Source organism: Brachyistius frenatus, unplaced genomic scaffold, assembly GCF_029030835.1.
Source record: "Brachyistius frenatus isolate BFR_SWC_R1_liver_20210118 unplaced genomic scaffold, ASM2903083v1 Contig_50, whole genome shotgun sequence".
NCBI lineage: Eukaryota > Metazoa > Chordata > Actinopteri > Embiotocidae > Brachyistius > Brachyistius frenatus.
Window position 1 is genome coordinate 2,588,874 of NW_027210649.1, and position 19,534 is coordinate 2,608,407.

The 19,534-nt window shown below is 39.6% G+C and overlaps 2 protein-coding genes across 5 annotated transcripts in view; both read right to left on the reverse strand.

Moving 5' to 3' along the window:
* LOC138624323 (metabotropic glutamate receptor 4-like) overlaps nucleotides 1-12,369 on the reverse strand; it is a 182,501-nt gene extending 170,132 nt beyond the window's left edge. Inside the window, exon 1 of one of the 4 annotated variants that reach the window (XM_069704413.1) lies at nucleotides 11,855-12,368. The gene's annotated coding sequence lies outside the window, so the exon portion shown is untranslated. Of the gene's footprint in view, nucleotides 1-11,854 lie in introns of all 4 variants that reach the window. The other 3 variants (XM_069704412.1, XM_069704411.1, XM_069704414.1) reach the window with 3 other exon arrangements.
* The window catches only part of smim29 (small integral membrane protein 29), an 80,658-nt gene that overhangs the window by 35,980 nt on the left and 25,144 nt on the right, over nucleotides 1-19,534 (reverse strand). The window lies entirely within an intron of this gene.

Consider the following 19,534-nt stretch of genomic DNA (forward strand, 5'->3'; position numbering starts at 1 on the left):
GAATTCAACCCTGTGGTCATTTATGTGGAGTGCAACTTTGGAGGAAATGTGTTGTGTGTTGGACTTGGTGGACGCTAAACCCTGCAAATACATTAACATCAAAGAAGACTAAGCAAGACACATGCATTAAACATCAGTCACTGATCTTCAGTTATCATTGCTGCCTCAGTTTGAACCGAGGACAGGCCACCACACAAGGGGGGAAAATTACACAGGAAGTAACGCTAAACTCCACAGAAAAAAAAAATCCATAAAATCGAAAATAATGATATGACCTCCGGATGAAGCTTCAGCAACAGCTCTCCTCCTCCTCGTAATTGAAACAATGCAGCAGGATAGCAGATGTCAATGGTACATAATGCATAACAGAGCAGTGAATGTATGAGGTGTAATAGATTGTGGAAATGGCAGTCTGATGACAGAGATGGAGCATTTCATTAGAAACCCGAGCCGAGTCGAATCTGTATGTGTGGTTTGCTGGTGCAATACGGCGTGATGAAAGACTGGCAGTTAAAGAGTGCCCACACAGTACACCTGCAAGATGGCCTTTTGTTCACTCGATAACCTTAATTAGAGGTTCTGAGAGCCAGCACCAGTCTGGATACAGTTTTATGTTGGTAAAATACCCGGAAAGTCTTGAGCTTCAAGTGTAAATGGAATCTTTTATTCTCTTAATTGTTTTACTGTAGTGAGAAATATATCAATAAAATGGTCATTCATCCAAATACTTAAATGCCAGTTCAGGTTAAGGCAACTAGCAGTGGACTCAAACTGAAACACTAAGGAAAAGAGTTTGAGTTAGAGGCCCTATAGAAACACTGGTTGGAAAAAAAAAAAAAAAAAGGCTTATGGTTGGCAGCAATAAGACAGTCCGAGCAGGCACAGATCTGACAAAGAACAAGCAGGAGGTAAGCAGTTCACTGACTGGCAGCAGGTTGCACGGAACAGACAGATTTAAAGAAGCAGAGAAGCAATGGGAAAAAAAAATCACCTGGATTACAGAAGATGATGATTATTGATCAGATCTGAGTGCATTATCTGTTCATATGTTCATATCCTATTAGGATATTCACGTCCCTTACTTCTTTGCTGTATGTGCAAGTTTTAGAAAGTGTTTTAACATTTTAATTAAAAAAAAAAATTAAAAAATAATGTAGATTCAGGTTTGACGAAAACATACTAAACCTCAAATATATATGTCGTCGAAAACCAGATTGAAGTAGCTTGTAAAGAATGTCAAATATGTGCCTTTCATTTTTTTTTTTTTTTTTAAAGAGGATATATACTCTTTTCCTCGCAGCCTACAGTACCAGTGGACTAAATCTAGTGGAACACCCCAATATATCAAATGCATTCCATGCCATGTACTAATATTTCTCTGCATGGATAAGACATCCAGAGAAGAACAGCCTAAGGCATTGTAACAGAACCACTGAATGTGTGTGTGTGTGTGTGTGTGTGTGTGTGTGTGTGTGTGTGTGTGTGTGTGTGTGTGTGTGTGTGTGTGTGTGTGTGTGTGTGTGTGTGTGTGTGTGTGTGTGTGTGTGTGTGTGTGTGTGTGTGTGTTGTATGCTTTGGCTTCACGCTGCCAAGTTACGAAGCAGCCAGGGTCTGGAATAGTGTTTGTATTGACTGAGGAAAGTCTACAGAGCCCCCATTACAGCCATGTTGTAAATAAAGACAGGACACAGTGTTGAAGTCGGACGAGTCTCGGGTATCTTGAATCATGCAACAAATACAGTTCACAGCAGCCCGCTGAACATGCTCTTCACGCCCGTCTCTGTGCTCACAGCAAATCTGAAGGAAACAACAACAGTCAGTAATGGGCTCACGGAGGCAAACTCCATATTTGCTTGTTGGTTTTTAAACTCCGAAGCATTATTGTAACTACAGTATGTGAATTCTATCTTTCTTTGCATTTCATGTAATTAGCACAAATTCCTTTAGTTCTTTCTACCGCTGTTTAGAAAAGAATATAAATGAGCAGAAACTTAATTTAAATGTACTCAAGAATGTTCAAACTAAACAAATAGTAGTCCTGGTAAATGATGGACCCTGTCTAAAAGAAAATACATTTACTAATTTGTAACGGCAAAATATTATATTGCTGCAAATGAAATGGCAAAATATGTTGTTTTCTGATATTGTATTAGAAGGACAACGTCATTTGACTGTGTCATGACAAACTACTGTTTACAAATCAGTTAATGTGGCAGCACAACCCGTTCTCATGCAGGATGTCAAATACTGTCATTCTGTCAAAGCCCGCTGGCGTCTCAGGGATACACACAAGGTGTCCACTGGCACTTCATACATGCGTACACGGTGTGTAATGTTTAGTCACCAAAAAACATTCGGTTTGTCACCGTTTCTACTCCATCACATGACCTCCGTCTTTAACCCGGGTCATCACTGTGCCAACATCAAAGGGTATTTTGTGCTTATCTCCCAACAGCTTTGACAAAATGGCATTTGATAATGTGGGAATGAGAACAGGCTGGACAGCACTATAGTTAAGGACTGGTTAGGGTTAGGAATACAAATAACTTGAAAGATCATAGGTTTGGTTTAAATAAGTACCTTGTTAAGACCTTTGTATCTTCTGGTTGGCTGAATCTTTTCGGAGTGACACACACCCTGGACAACCACATGTTTTCCAAAGTCTTTTAGCTTACTCGCTCTGTGTTTACAAGAGTTTGTGACATCACAAATGGCACAGTTGCTAAATACAGGCTGTGTGCATTTTTTTCACGGACTCAGTGTTTTGACCCTTTCTCAGTATTTATAAAGTCCCTATACCTGCTTTATAATAAAGCAAAAATAATAATAAAAAAAAAATTTTAAAGTCTGAATTTAAGTCACTATGAGGAAAGAAACATTTACTTCAGTCTTTAAAAAAAACATCATCTTGACCTCTGAGCAGTCAAGCAACAAGGGAGCGTAAAGCTAAAACTACTCATGAGCTGCTTGTCATGATTGTTTTCAACATGAGTAACCGGTGAATAATCCCCCACTTACAGGTGTCAGATATGATGGGAGACATGGTGTCCCTTATTGCTGCCTCTGCATTCGTAATCAGGACTTGGGTGTAAATACAGACATCTCATTACCAGCGAGCTGAAGTGTGGTATTGAGGAAGGGCAAGGGCAATGACAAGGATTCTCTGAGTAATGGGCTTCAAAAGATCAGCGTACCATTAAGTGGAACTGCAGTGCTCATTGTAGCCCTACAGGCCCATTATGAAGCAAAATACAACCAAGTGAGATAACTAAAGCCTCTAATGGCAGTCTCCTTTTACAATTTAATGTTGTTAAACACAGCTTTGTGAATGTTGTTGCGGAGTGCAGTATGATTGCCAGGCTGAACTATTGACAGAGTGCTGGAGATGCTGAATAAAACATTATCCTGCATATTTCTTTTAATTGCTTGCATGTTTTACTTAAGTTAATTTGCACCAGCCAATCAACATTGACCCGAGGTAACTTGCACGCACTCTCACAAAGTCAATATGTTAATGCCTTCTGCTCAAAAACAATGACACTGTGCTTCCTCGTATTTATCCCGAGCTTCTTGTCCTGCTTCGTTTATATTCGATTGTGGAGTCTACACTTAGGCAGAGCACACAGAGCATGAGATTGCAATTAATCATGTCCAGTGTCTGTCATCGGTGATACCTATATTGGTCTTTGAACCAGCGGAGAATAGAGGGTGAACGCTTTTAGCATCTGCCTTCCTTTAAGACATTTTCAGGCTAATTAGGAAATCTGATCTGAATGGTGGATCTGTAAGCATTCACTGTAGAGGAGAACAGGAGCCAAGTACGATGACCTCACGGTTCACACACAGGATTTGCAATGACTTGCTTTGGTGTCACCAAGTGTCAAATATTTTGAACAAAAAACCTTTAATAACTTTACATTTCTTTAGTTTTTACTAAATCACTGCAACAAGATTGCCCGTCACACCCAACTGCACACATAACTGAATACTTCCATGTGGCTCTTTATGTGGAGCCAGTCACTGTGGCACACAAATTGCAATCAAGGCCAGGAATAGCGCACAGAGAGATGGGTGGCTGTTGACTGCAGGATTTAGGAACTCAGCTGAGCCTTCCCACTGCTGCTGCTGAGAGATTTCTGCCAGGCGCTGGTGTGCAGAACAAGAACTAATCTGGAGTGGTCTGTCACTGCTAAAAGGAACTGGCCCCGAAGTCATGTATTATGGGGAAAGTGGGGATAATTTTGTCCCCCTCATTTCTACAATTTTATGCTGTAGACCTCTGTAGAACATTTCTCCTGAACACTGAGGCGTATCAAGTGTGGGGTCTTTCATCACTTTCTGCTGCTCGCTGCTCAGTCAGTCTGAATCTAATCAGTTAATATCATTTCATCAGTCCAGTCCAGCTTCATAAAAAAAAAGTCAGAAATGTTCTTGTTAAAATAAGCTGTGAAATTGTTTCTATGTTTAATAAAAAATGTTCTTCCCATTACTGTAATCAAAATCAAAAGCAGTTTTTTGGTTTGCGCTTCATGCAGGGTAAGATCGGTTGGATTGCACAAAGATGTTGTTTTGAAGGCACTTTGGGGTCAGTTCATGGGTTTTGATGTAGTAAGTCCGAAGATATGTTCATACATATGCATGAGTAGTGGGCAGGCCTTAACTTTGACAAAGAAAGTGAGAGAGTGGCTGAACTCACACATTGGGAATATCAATGAAAAATGCAGAAGTGGGCCCCTTCGGTAAACACAAGCCTCGTAATTCTTTCTTTTTTTACAACATAAAAATGGGGGATGACTGACAGTAAATGCCTCTAAGACAGCAATGATTATGAGTCCATATGTGGTAAATACATTAATTACCCTCCACGAAGCATCACAGCCTCCAGCCCAGCATGACACTTTACAAAATGCAGGAACACTTTACGGTCAGGCTAAATGAATTATCATGAATTCATACATGATAGTTCATGAATCATCAGGATTAACATGAGTTCAAAGTCTTTTATTCATTAGTTATTGCATGGACAACACATTCATTTAAGCATTAACTAAGGTGAGCGCATCATCACTGATTATGATTTATTAAGCATAAACACTATGAATTCTTTGCAAAAAATGTTGGGCCAATTTTGGGGTCTGTCCATTTACCTGCAGGTTCCAATGAAATAAGACATGAACATAATAACTCGGACATCATAATGAATAAAAACATTTGTTCTCACATTATTGTTCTAGCTCTTACTGCAGTTTCACCCAACATGGATGGTAAAGATCACAACTTCACTTTAAGGATTATTCTTAATAAATCATGATCATTGATGATATACTCACCTATAGTTAATGTTTTAATTATTGTGTTGTTCATGCAGGAGATAATGAATGAAAGAGTTTAAAGTCATGTAACTTCCTGATGATTTTATGAGGTATTAATGCATGAAATAATGCTGAAGTGATGCAGGAATTCCTGCATGAATCCTTGATAATTCATTCACCCTAAAGTGAAGTGTTACCCAAAATTTGAGTAGCTGTATCATATATGTTCTTTATGCATGCAATATATAGGACAGGAGATGTATGAAAATATAGTAGCGGTATATGTGCATGTATACTATATGACCAGAAGCAGAAGAACCCTTTACATTGATCTCGTTGGTACAAAAAAAAAGTCAGGATTAAAATACCATTATAGTCGGGATATTTGTGTTATATGCAAATGGGACGAAGAATGCTGTGTAGTTTATCGGAATGACTGAAAGACGTCTGACAACATGATTCAGGCTGCTACAACAATAGATTAAGCACCGAGTACAGCTGTTAAAGATAAAAGGAAAATATACACAAAAAATAGCCATGAGTTCTGTGTTTGAACCGGAGGAGCTTTAACAACCTGAAATTGACAGCGGAAGTCTCACAACATCCAAAGCAACATGGAACCAAATTAAAAGTTTGTTTGATTTATGTTGACTGCTTGCAGGGTACGAATACAAGAGGGAAATAGTCCCTGATTTATATTTGCTGCTGACACCTGAAACAACACAAAACAATTACTGAGACTGTCCTTCCCAGAAAAACAACAGTGGCAGTCGTTTCAGCAAATCCTCCCCCAAAAAAAACATTTGTTTACATTGAAGTGACAAATCCTCCCAGTGGCTGTAATCTGAGGCAGAGGAGGTGATACTGGGATATTATGATAAAGCCACATAGGATAAACAGGACAACACAACTTTGGACTTCAACACTAGAGATTACAGTGATTTTATTTTTTACTGACATTTGTTTGTTATTTTTCATCTTCCCAAACCTTAACCAAGTGGTTATTACTGTAACCATGACGACAAAGGTCCCCAACCCTGAAAGTTGAAGTGGTTTTTTTTACCTAAACTATTTTTTTTTTCTAAGTCATCTTTTTGCCTAAACCAAACCTTAAGCAGATGTCAGATACTAAAACAGATTGACTTGTTCACAGTGATGGACCTGTTCTTTAACTGTGATTTGTAAAGGTTCTAAAAGGCAGTGACAAACAATGTCACGCTGAGAGAGATGTCCCAACAGTTGTTCTAGAAGGCATGAACAAGATGAACAAGACCTTTATTTTTCTTTAGTTGTGTGTGTGTGTGTGTGTGTGTGTGTGTGTGTGTGTGTGTGTGTGTGTGTGTGTGTGTGTGTGTGTGTGTGTGTGTGTGTGTGTGTGTGTGTGTGTGTGTGTGTGTGTGTGTGTGTGTGTGTGTGTGTGATGCTGAAGAGAGGCAGATGGACACATTCATTTCATGATGTCAACAGCCTATTTAATATTAATGTCCACCCAAAGCTGCAGCCATGACAGCGAAATATGGGTGATGTTCTCGTTACCTAATTCAGTTCAGACAGAAAACTGCATCTTTACTAAATCCTGTTCAGCTTGTTGGGTACCGGCTGAAATGCAGGACACATACGGATATCCTTCACTGTTGTAATTTATAATTAGTTGTTTGGAATTTTTGTTGTGAAAACACTGAACCAAATCACCAGCTTTCCCTGTGAAATTACACTTCAGTCCAACACTCATCAACAAATCTGTCAATTATGCACCAAAGCTGAAGCCCAAGGAGGAGCATCATCATGTCCTACTTGGAAACCGTGTGTGATAAAAACCATTTACAGATGTTCAAGAACTGAGCCACTAAATCAGGAATTGATGATCTAAAGATTAGTTTTGTTTTTTGGGAGGAGACCTGTTCAGAACCTGAGTAGACCATCTCAGGGTTTAAGTAGCCCGTCATTCAGACTAAAAGTTTTCATCTCTTAATGTAATAACATATTCAAACGGAAGATTTCCAATAGAAGTTCAGCACAGCCTTTAAACAAAGATGTCCTGTGCTAAGCTAGGTTAGCAGGTTTGCCATTCTGCTTCCAGCCTTTGTGCTAAGCTAGCTTAGCATTTACCTCGTGAATAGTTTGACAGCCAAACCACCATCCTTTTTTTTCTACAATGTAATTAAGACGAGGAATCCTGAGCAAGTCTTTACCTCATTACTTGACTGAAAGGTAAAACCAGAATATTCTAATGAGTTATGGCAGGTTTGTTTGTGGTCTGGATATATTAAGCTCTTGAGTCATTTGGATGAATTCTTCCTGTCAAGAGGGACACATTAAAAACATCTGTTTAAAAATCTTAATTGTTGCAGGTTTTGCTGAGGACAGCATGTGGCATAATAACATTTGATAAGAAGAAAGATTATTTCGACACCTTGTCAAATGTGTCTTCTTTATGAGAAACTCTCTGCTTGGGACGGAATGATTATTTGCTTCATTGTTTGTGTTGTAAATCTTGTAAATTAACCAGCGTGCCAGTGGTGTCGTCTCTGATTAGTGTCAACAGTCCTCTAATGAAGACGGTCGACCTGTAGGCATGGTGCTGCTCACATGCGCTGACTCTGTGATAAGAGAGTTTACTTCACAGCGTGACAGTTTTACCCAAGAGCATCTGGACTTTAAAACAAATCATCGAAAAAATAATTTAAGGATCAAAACTTTGTGTCTTAAGCCTGCAGCAAAACTCTTTTCGCCGAAGAAACGTATGAAAGAAGAAACGACTAAGCTCTTATAAAAGGAAAGCTTGTTAAAAGATCACAGAGGAGAAGAATCAGCAGTTTAGAAAATAGGATTGTGTTGAGAGCATGAGAAATGGATCTGCTGTTGTTTTGGAGATCACCAGACTGTGGTCAGCGCAGCAAGGCCACACAGACGCCGCGCTGAAGAACAGATGGACAGCCAGGAGGAGGAGGATGGAGGCGATGCAGAATGTGGACGCTCCACCATCACGCAGCAGTGATAAGGAACAACAGAGGAACTGATATCTAAAACTCCTCCAATGCACCGAGGAAGCTGCTGTCTGCCTGTCTGCCTCTGGTCTGTCGGTCTCTCTCCACTGCTCGACGCTCTTGAATTCCAGCGCTGACGTATGCTCTCGCTTTCAGCTCGGTGTGAAAGGAAGAGGAAGAGGAGCTGACGAGGAGAATAATTTATCCTGCCCTGTTCCTATAATGTCACACTAACTCACAGCAGCATGGAAAATGAATTGCAAAAGATGGAGGAAATGACAGTAAACATATCCTGGATGATTTTCTGGGTAGAAGGGGAACATTATCACGTCTGGGACACATTACAGTACAAGGAAACTCGTTATGATGTAAAAGTTAAAAGTAACAGGCTTTATGCTGCCAGTTAGTCTCTTCCTCTGTTTATTGGAGCCTCTCCAAGCTTTGCATCTTAATGAGATGGGTTTTTGGGGGGGGGTTCTGCGAGAAAGTTGTTAATGAGGAGAAATACTGAACACCAATTTATCCACCTTACATCAGTATATTCACCTTGTTGACTGCCGTCGGTTTATCAGCAAATAAGATGGCAATAAGTAATAGCAGCAGCCAGGGTTCATCTGTATCGTATCAATTTTGCGCTGGCTAAATGTTGTGCTGGTTCTTTGCAGTCTGATGTCTGAATACTCGGAGGAGGAGGCCCACTGTGTGGGAAGGCTTTTCCTATGTTTTGTAAAGAAGCCCATGTTCTCGCCATATAGACAGTTTGCCCGTGTTACGATTGAAAGATTCTTCTCATTAAGTAGGTAGTTGTATAGCAGTTTAAAAAGGCCTTTGAAGTACTTTTTGAAAGAACTTTTGTTTTGTGAAAAAAGCTATACTATAAGGTTTTTCATAAATTTGTATGATTGAATTTGTGCTCATTCAAAGGTAGTGGGATTGAGGGCTGAAAAACCATAAAGGTCCCAAATTTTAAACTTTTCTTGTGTTTTTTTTTTTTTTTTTTGCAGTCTTGATCTCTATAAGAAAATTGTTTTGTTGTTTTAGATATTAAAAACCATCTCGGCATAGTTTTACATCTTCTTTCTTAAGTGTTTTGTGTTTGTGTCTTTACAACACATTGATTTAAAGGACTCTCTTCTAATTGGCTGGTTTTCTTCAGACTTGTAACGGAATGACGGCTCCACGTTTTCTTCCACAAAGAATGTTGAACAGCGTAAAAAGTAGACATTTTAGGGTTTTTCTGTGATTCATGCAGCTCCTTTCCCACCACCGGTTGGCAGCTCCTAACTTAAACAATGGCCCCAAGCCTCACTTCAATTACCCAAACCAAACGCAGACCTTTAATTGGTCGATCTTGTTAGGGATGGTGCTCTGCCTCAGATAGGGGGCTCAGTTTAGGGTCAGTAAAAGGTCAACTCCGAGAATTTGCACTTCGTGTCTTCACCTTATGTGAAGGTTTTGAGGCTCAAATGCAGTGAAAGAGGACAAGTGTGGATTTAAAATACACTAATATAGTCTTTAAAAGCAGCATGGGAAAGTAGTAGCAGCAGAATAGTGGAAAATACAGGATGAACATTTACAAAAGCAGGGTAATAAGGAATGAATGTATTCTGATAAAAGTCAAAGACCCAAAGAGTTTTGGATCACAATGAGCTGAGTGTGATTCATCATGACTTTGGATTACCAGTAAAACTGCTATTTGACTCTTAAGCTGCTCTGAAACACTGTGCTACCAATAAACTGCATCATTTTCATTTATGCTAATATTACAATATATGTACGATCCACCTGACTTTATAGCAGTATTCATTTGTCCACAGTGGCGCATAATAAAGTACCGTGAAGGTTGGGGAAACTATTTTTTTTTCCTCCTGGATAATCACTACTGCACACGTACTGTGACTGCTGATGGAGATTTACACTCCAGACAGTATAATATTACTCACAGGATACAGACTGGGAGGAGAATTAGTGCTGCAAAGATTCAGTAAGTCTGTTTCTCACTGTGAGAATGAATGTATGAATAAAGGAAGGGAAGTGTTATTGCAGCGAAGGGTTCTGGTGGGTATTTCAAAGTGCTTCTTTTGGGGCTTCAAAAGACCCATTTGCCTGTTTTTCCAAACGGAAAATTAAATGGTTCAGTTTAGATTTTGGTGGCTTGATAAAAAATATTCCTGTGAGCTTACAGCTGTTGTTAAGAAGTGTTTAGGGAGATTCTGATGGCTCTTTAAAGACCAACAGAGAAAAATACCTTTTTAGGTTGTTCTCATTTTCATATTGCTTTTACTTTTTGTGCGAATTTGAAGAGTATCACGTCATATTAAATCAGTCTCATGATGAAATCCAGTGTGGCATTTGAAGTAGATGTTTGACTCAGGAGGGATTTAGAGTACAAACTAGCAAACCTGCAGCAAAACACAAGACTGCCATAAAGATGAAATAAAAAGTAGAAAAAGAGAAAATCCTTTAAACTTCTGTCTGCACAAAAATCTTAAAATAATATGCTTCATGTCTGAACAAATAGTACGAACAGATGTTTTCTGTCTTTCCCACATCCAGAGGTAAAAACACATCACATCAGCTGAAATATTCTCCGAGAACAAAATGTATTATTTGAATCTTTCAACATATTCAAACAAGCATCATGTATTACTGCCTGCAAGCAGAAGAAATGAGATAAGATTTGACTTTATTAATCCCACAGTGGGGAAATTCGGTAATGCGAGCAGCAATGAATGTATTCTCTGATGCATAATCATGTGAGGCGTCACCAAACTGTATAACCCACCAGGGCGTCATGTCTCACTTCAAAAATGATTAAGTACAAAGATGGATTGCCGCCTATTCACACAGACAAACCCGGTAAAAGCGCGCAGGTGCAGTGCGCCATGAGAATGGCACCTTTCTATCCGGTATCCACCGTCTTAATAGAATCACGTTAATTTAAAACAACCGTCTGTGTTCATGTGTGCATTGATTGGACCTATAGACTCCTATAGGATTTGCTTGTGTGAGGAAAAACAGCAAGCCAAGTGGAGCGGAAAAGGGAGAGCGGGGTTTGCAGTGGGGGGCTCCCAAAGATCCAGCTGATGAAGGGACTCATTGTATTGTCAAGTTCCCCCCATCAGCTCCTCGTGAAATGTCAGCCTCATTCTTCCTCAAAAAGCTTTCACGCAAAGATGATTCATCTGTTGAGTATGTGACCAGAGAGCTGTGGTGCACAGCCCCCCGGAACAGGGCTAAACCTTGCAACCCACACACACGCACACCAATATTCACAAGGAAATGGGTTTGTAAAGTCACTATTTGCTTTTGGGCTCAGTCAAAAAAATTAAAAAAAATGCCACGAGAGGACCAAGATAACCTTAATTGTTTGCACTTTTTCACCACCATGCCCCCAAGTAGCCTAATGGGCAGTCAGACTGTGTATTTGTGCAGCATACGCTCACGGGCAGAAGCAACAACACAGCTGCGTAACTCTGTGATGCATGACTGTCATTCCGCTCGTAAACCCCGCTGCTGCTAATGTAACAGTGTAAAAGAAAAGAGCACCCTTACCTGTAAATCCTCCCCGATTCAAGTCAGCCTAAAGTATAGAAGAACTTCTTCGATCTCTGATGCCGTCCAGTTTAGTTTCTTTTTCTTCCTGCGTCTTTGTTTGGCAGCGCCAGCTCCTGTCAGCTGTGGACTCCCCTGCTGTTTGAACGCTGCTTTCCAAACGCGCCACACAGATTAAAAAAAAAAAAAAAAAAATCAAAAGATAACGACAGGTGTGGGAGGTGAAAATGCCATTGTAAATGGTTATTTGTGGGGGGGGAAAGCAGATGCAGTGTTACTCCCAGAGAAATCTCCTGTTTCTCGACCAACTCCGCCGCTCAGATGCTGTCCAGTAGCGTGTGGTGCTCAATGAGTGTCTCCAGAGGTTGCAGAGATTTCCTACTTTTCCTCCTCTTCTTCCTCTCCTGCTTCTTCTCTTTGACTGCACAAATCTTCCCTCCCACCGCGCAAGATTAGAAAGGGTCTCTCCTCTTTCCTTTTTTTTTTTTTTTTTTTTTTTTACGCTCTACAAATTAGATCCCCACCAAAGGCGAGCTTTGTCTGTCTTGCACTGAAACTACTAGCAACGCCGTAATACTAACAAACAAACAAACAAAAAAACGGGGGCTGTGAGTGAATATGTAAAAATCGTTGCTTGATGAATTGCATTGACATCAGCTGCATTTTAAAAACAGATCAATAAGTTAACTCTGAGGACCGAGTCTAATGAATCTTTAATTTGAATTAGACAAAAGAGAGAAGGGGTTTACAGTTAAGAACAATCCTCGTTTGGTTGAAACGGGTTTCAGGAGTTTTGTCATTTCGTGCAGCACAATCATGTGAAAGAATTGGCTGCTTCCTGATCGCTAGAGATGTGGCTCAGCTTGCATCCTGTGGTTGTTCAGATTTGGGTGTAAAACTACTCTCGTGAATTTGACAAACCTTCTTCACTGGAAACCCCGCTGGTTCCAACTGCTGCTGATATCTGCATCTTGAATCAATTATACAGTGATGCAGGGACACGTGGGTCTATAGAAATGATATACAGTAACATGTCTCCGCCTCACGGATCGGTCAGAAAGTGTGTGTGTGTGTGTGTGTGTGTGTGTGTGTGTGTGTGTGTGTGTGTGTGTGTGTGTGTGTGTGTGTGTGTGTGTGTGTGTGTGTGTGTGTGTGTGTGTGTGTGTGTGTGTGTGTGTGTTCGTTCCTTGCAGCAGTGATATCGTCTGTGTGTGTGTTGTATCTAACCATTTATGGGTGTGTGTGTGTGTGCTGTCAGTCGAGGTTTGGGGATTCACCGGGTGAAGCACACCGTGCAGAGAGGGCTCCTCCGGGTTTAGGTCACTCCGTCTTCCTCTGAGTGCAGTGGTGGTCTAAATTCGCAGTACAACATACAAGTGTTGAATTTCATTCATAAAGCGCCGACTAGCGCATCTTCTGCTCCACTGCCGCCGCCGCCGCTCCTCCAGCTCCTGTGTTTAAATACTTGTCTCTGAAGTTCAGAAGCAGAAGCCGCATCAAAGAGCTGCTCTCCGCGCGCAGGCGCGCAGTTACGCAGGCGTTTCAATCACACGTCTCACTGTGGACGTTTATGTACTGTTCACTGTTCAATGATTACCTCGGATCATCCCTCGGGTAATTTCGACTTGTTCATTGGAATCGCTTTTCTTTATATGTTTATCATTACCGCGCTGATTGCAGTTATTGATTCATCAGTCTAATCAGCGGCACCGCACTCTGCCAGTAATGAATGAACAGAGCCGATCAGCTGCCTCCATCTCGAGCTGGAGTCTTCAACGCCAGAAACAATGCTACAGCAGCATTGGGTGGATTTCTGTGTGCATCTTTACACTGAAACATATCTGCATCACTTTCCACGAGTCTCCCCTCAACAGGTTTATCTTTAAATAATGCCTTAGCTAAACCTTCAACGTTGTTGTTGCGGAATTGATCAGAATTGATTATTTGTTTTTGTTTGTAAATTACTTTTATAAGTGTGAACTGGCTGGCTGATTGTTTTCATTCATTTTATTGACTGTTTCAGTCATGAATACCAAAAATAAAAATCGATTTATTAACACCTTACTAATATTCACAGCTGCAGACTTGATGGATGACTATGAGAGTCCTACCAGCCTAATAATTTAATTAAGTCTCTAACTGAAGAGGAATGAAAGGGAGAACATTGTGAGACTCTTATTAACGACTTGCTTAACTCCTCAACATCATCATATAATGAAACAACTATTAATATAAATATTTCACACATCCGCTGTGTTTACATTTTTAGTATTTTTAGAAGTGTTGAACATGTCGGCAACTCCTGATAAACAGCAAATGAATTTATATTTTTAGACAAAATGCCAAACACTCTCAGATGTGAGGATTTTCTGTCTCAAGTGTTTTTGAGTTTTCCACTTTTAGTCGCACAAAACAATTTGAAGACATCACTTTGTCGGCTCTATGAAAACGTGAGGGACATTTTTTTGGATTTTCTAGTACAGTATTGACTAATTGATTAATGGATTAGTTGAGAACATACCTGATTAATCAATCCTGAAGTTGCAGGCCTACAAACTCTGTGCATTAGTTATGACAAGAGTGTAAACAATGGGACAATAAAAGCACCCAGTCTTGAATTTTACAGTTTAATAAGTCCTTCAGTAACCAAAATAAGGCATTTATGGAATAAGGTGATTTTAACCCTCAGTTGTGATGTTACAGATGTTAATGAAATCATTAAAGGGTCAGAGTTCTCTTATTTTCAGTTATGTGTTGATACATGATGAAGGAAATAAAACCTTTCTTACTTTAATCCATCAAATTAGCAGCTGTAAACATGAATAAATTCACATTTAGGCTCAGATGTCCAGCAGACCAGATCAAGAAGCATTTGAGCGATTTGTTTGATGTATGGAAGAGCTAGCTGAAAAGAAAAAGCAAGTGTCAGACGGGAGGAAGATTTTCTACAACGTGGCAACTCAAATAAGGTTTACGTTAATGAAAAAGTCTGATAACTGATGTTTAAAGAATGATTTGTTAACCGTCAATAAAGCCGCAGCATAAGAGCTACTCATAAAGTGTGCCTTATCAGACGCTGGTCCCAAGCTTATCAAAAGTTATTTGCAGTGGTTTGTTGGATGCCTCTTCATTGGGTTTTTTTGGTTGTTTTTTTTTAAGAATAGAGTTTTATCTTGCAGACCAGCACTGAGACTGTGATGCAGATGTTTGACAGTAAAATCGAAAGGTGTGAAAGAATAAGTCATTTCAGGTGGCTGCAGTCACTGTTTTACATCTTACATGCACTGCATGTGTTTTGGGGTCCCAGTCTACAAACACTCTTAGCATACACTGCACTCATTTTATATGAATTTTATCCAAATTTTATGACTTTGGGGTTTGTTTGTGCTTAATGTACAAGGTGAAAATAGTGTGTTTTTCATGAAGAATTTAGATGTGACTCTTAGTTTTCATTTGACTTTCTCTCTCAGGGATGTTTGATAAATTATGCAAAAGCACACCCTGTAAACTATTTGGAAAAGTACTTGGATAGAACAAGTAAAGACAGATTGCAGTTCTGCATGTATAGTCAGTTCCTGAAAAGCTATTGTGGCAACAAACATCCCATCATTTAGAATCTCTAGTTACAATATGTTTTGGCATTTCTGTGGCCACAGTGTGAAAACACGGTGATGAACAACTTTGGATAAGCTTGTGCTTGATTTTTTTTTTTTTTTCTCTCTGCTTGTTTGCAAAAATTCATGAGAAACTGTCAAGTATGAAAAGCTTGTCAGCAACTGTTTCCCTCAATCATTAAAATATATTTTCCTGTGTTGTACATAAGGTAGCACTACGACATGCTATGATAGTGTTATTTCATTTTAATGTTTCCTGTTCACAGCGTTGATTGAAACTCAGGAGCACATGTTTACCAAATGCTGCTTGAAGAAATGCAGGGTTTTTTTGTTGTTTTTTTATGTAAACCGTTGCATTCAACTTTAAGTTAGAAAAATTTTCTCACCTCTTGACTTGAACAATTATAGGATAAATGTGTTTTTCGCTGAGTGTTCTCACTTTGAAAAATAATGAATAACACAACTGAAACTGAAAGGCGTAATGGTGTTTATTAGAAGTTTCATAAATTTCAAAATGTAAAACTAACCATAATGCTCCGCAGTCTTAATAATTGAATTGATGACAGCCGAGGCAGGATTAATAAATAATCTCGGTTGTAATAAAAGTCTACCCATTTTCACCTTGGCCAGTCACATGAGCTGGGGGGTCCATGAATTATTCTGTTCTCCCTATACCGTGATCCATCTCAATTGGGCGGGCAGCAGGATTTGATTAGCTCTCCTTTCCAACTGCAGTGACAGACTCAGGATGTGATTCAGTCTCAGTAAATGCACAGTCACACCCTGGTTTAAAAGCCGAATAACAAATAAGTCAAAATGAAGTGTATGCCTTTGGAATATAACCGGTAATTACAGGGCCGGGTGTAATGCTGCTCACAGCGGGGAAGCAGTCTTACAGAGCAGATGAGACGTGCTGATATTTGTAGATGTTCACTATTTCTGCTCATATTTATGGCTATCTGCGTCCTGCCGGGGTGGTGATGCAGTGCACGCTGAGGGAGCTAACAAGGCTTCTAATGAAAGGATAGAGAAAGCTGCATCTCAGCACAATTCAACCAATATGACTTCAACACAGGATCCTCTGCTTAGTGCAAAAGTTCTGACATTTTGTGGTGCTCAGAAGGAGAGTTTCTGATGTTCTTCATCTCACATTTAAAAAAAACAGACCGAAGATTTAAAAGTTAACCAACTGATGAAATCCTGTAAGAGGTCCCACATCGTGTTCTTTGTAATTAATGCAATTCCTCACTTTTTAATGTGTAGTTGTGAATGTGGGCTTTTGTGATACACACTACTGTAAGTCAAACTGTACAGTTGCAGACAAATGATCAAATTTTACCAGCTGCCTGAATTCATTTAACCAGTTTTTACCTTCACTATCATTGGGTATGTTTTCACACATAGAAGGTGACACATTTTAGTCTGGAAACAAAAAACAACCCTTACATCCAATAACTCACTGTAAACAAACCTGGTGGTCAGGCAACGCTGTGCCAACAGCAGAGGAAAGTATCCATCTGTGATTGCACCTCAGTGTAGTCACAGATGGATCAGTAATGTGCTGCACATTACAAAACCCAAACATCAGCGAGAGATCAATGAGATGCCAGAGTAGTGAAACATTACAGAAGTTGACTGCCTGTGTTGTCTGTCTGTCTGTAAATCTATCTATCTATCTATCTATCTATCTATCTATCTATCTATCTATCTATCTATCTATCTATCTATCTATCTATCTATCTATCTATCTATCTATCTATCTATCTATCTGTCTGTCTGTCTGTCTGTCTGTCTGTCTGTCTGTCTGTCTGTCTGTCTGTCTGTCCATCTTTCTGTCTGTCTGTCTGTCTATCTTTCTGTCCGTCCGTCCGTCCGTCCGTCCGTCCGTCCGTCCGTCGATCGATCGATCGATCGATCGATCTATCTATCTATCTATCTATCTATCTATCTATCTATCTATCTATCTATCTATCTATCTATCTATCTATCTATCTAACTAACTAACTAACTAACTAACTAACTAACTAACTCACCAACTCCATCGTCCATACTTCAGGAGGTTGTGATAGAGGTTACATCAGCAGCTTGGTCGGGACAGGCCGTTTGAGCTGTGGGACTCTGGGCAGCAGAGTCCTGGGCGTTGGGCCATGATTCTGTCTGGCCTACTGTCCTGCCTGGCAGCGCCGCAGCTTCCCACAGATGTAAATGTAACTGTAGGTGGCCTCCACTGCATTGAGCATTGCTTAACGGGATGGCAACCTCTCCGGTCTCATAGATGCCGAGTTTTATTAGTGTTGATGTGTGTGTTTGCCAGTTTCTGCTGTTTGTTTTTGATGTTTATTGTTTCAGCCTGAACTCGTGACATTTTCTATTATCGCTCAGTGTTTGTGCATACCTACTGACAAAATTCAGTTGAATAATTTAAGATTGAAAAGCCATTTAACTTTTCAGAGTAATGCATAGTCTCAGCCTGACAACTGATTTCATGTGTGGTATTCAACATGATTGTCTAACCTTTGGAAGTGGCAGCAAATAGAGCTTAAAGAACAGGTTTTCAAGTGTCTTAGAACATATGAACATTGAAACAGAAACGGTTTCTGATTAACCCGAGGAATGATTACGGTAAACAAATTAAGCTATAGTCTACAGATAAGCAGCGACTAACTTCTTTTTTTAAATGCAGACTTAAAACTCGTCTGTCAGATGTCCCACATGATTCGAGAGATGGGCGTTTTGAAATCGTTGGTACATCAGTTACAGACCATCAGGGATCTGATGGCATTAATGGTGTAGAGCAATATCCACATTACTATTTCACATTTACAAGTTGTCAGTACAGCAGCAGCAGACACCTCCATTGCACACCATTGGCTCAGACTATCAATGGCAACTTCTGTCTTGCAGTCAGCTCACTCTGCCACCTGCTGGTGATAAGAATAACTGTGTAACTCTAACTAATTGAAATACACAATACTGCAGATTACCACCACACGCTTCACACTCTTCTCCTTTTCCTTTTCCTGTGCTTATATGTGCTTGTTTGTGATCTTATTGTTGTTTGTTGTTACATTATAGCACATAGCATGCACCACACATTCATCACGCCATCTAGCAATTTTCAAAATGAAAATAATCCAGCCTGACGCAGACAGTAATCAAGACTTTGACTCATCTCACTCAGTATGAAATGGAACTGCAACTGTTTTGCCTTTGAACACTTGCATCAGTATGTTGAGAAATATCTCATCATTATACAGTAAATTCTAGGTTGTGGTTAAATGTTGGTTTATATATGGTTTATTTATTCAAGCACGTGATGTTTATTTGATAATTCACTTCTCTAACTCAGCTTACAATGAAGAATGTGAAGTCAGGTTTCCTTCAACACATGTTTTGAAGGACTTCATAGACAATCACACAATAGCAGGGTGTAAAACAGTACAAATGAAGGAAGCTAAAACACAACCAGTACAAAGAACAGGGCACAAAAGACATGTACAAATGAAAAGCCTTAAAAGGCAAAAATGCACATCCATTCATAAATCTACAGTACATTCTGTAACAGGCTGTATGTTGGCAGAGTTGTATGATGTATTTCAGTTTGGGCAAATGGTGGCCATGCTTTCACTATTGATAGTCAAATATCTCCCAAAGTACAGCTGATGTTGAGTTGATTTGTTGTACAGTTTTACTGAAAACTATGACAGAGATATCCTAACTCCTTAAATATAACTAGATGCTGCATTTCTGTCAAAGATCATTGGAAATGTTTGTTTCATATTGTCACACAAACTCGGCAAACTGAACATGTGACGATGGGATCTGGGAGCAAAGTATTTCTCATATTTTTGTGACATCTTATTAACAAACTTGTTTCTTATAGAAAAATACAGTATTGAAGAGATATAAACTGTACAGTTTTATTATATCAGGTTGCAACAGTGTGAAAATCATGATGATTAACAGGCTGTGGATTCGTACTTTTACTTGTAAATGTGTAAAATAGCAGCAAATTTGCAACAAAAAGAACAAAATGAAACCATGAAAAAACTAAGTTATGGCCATC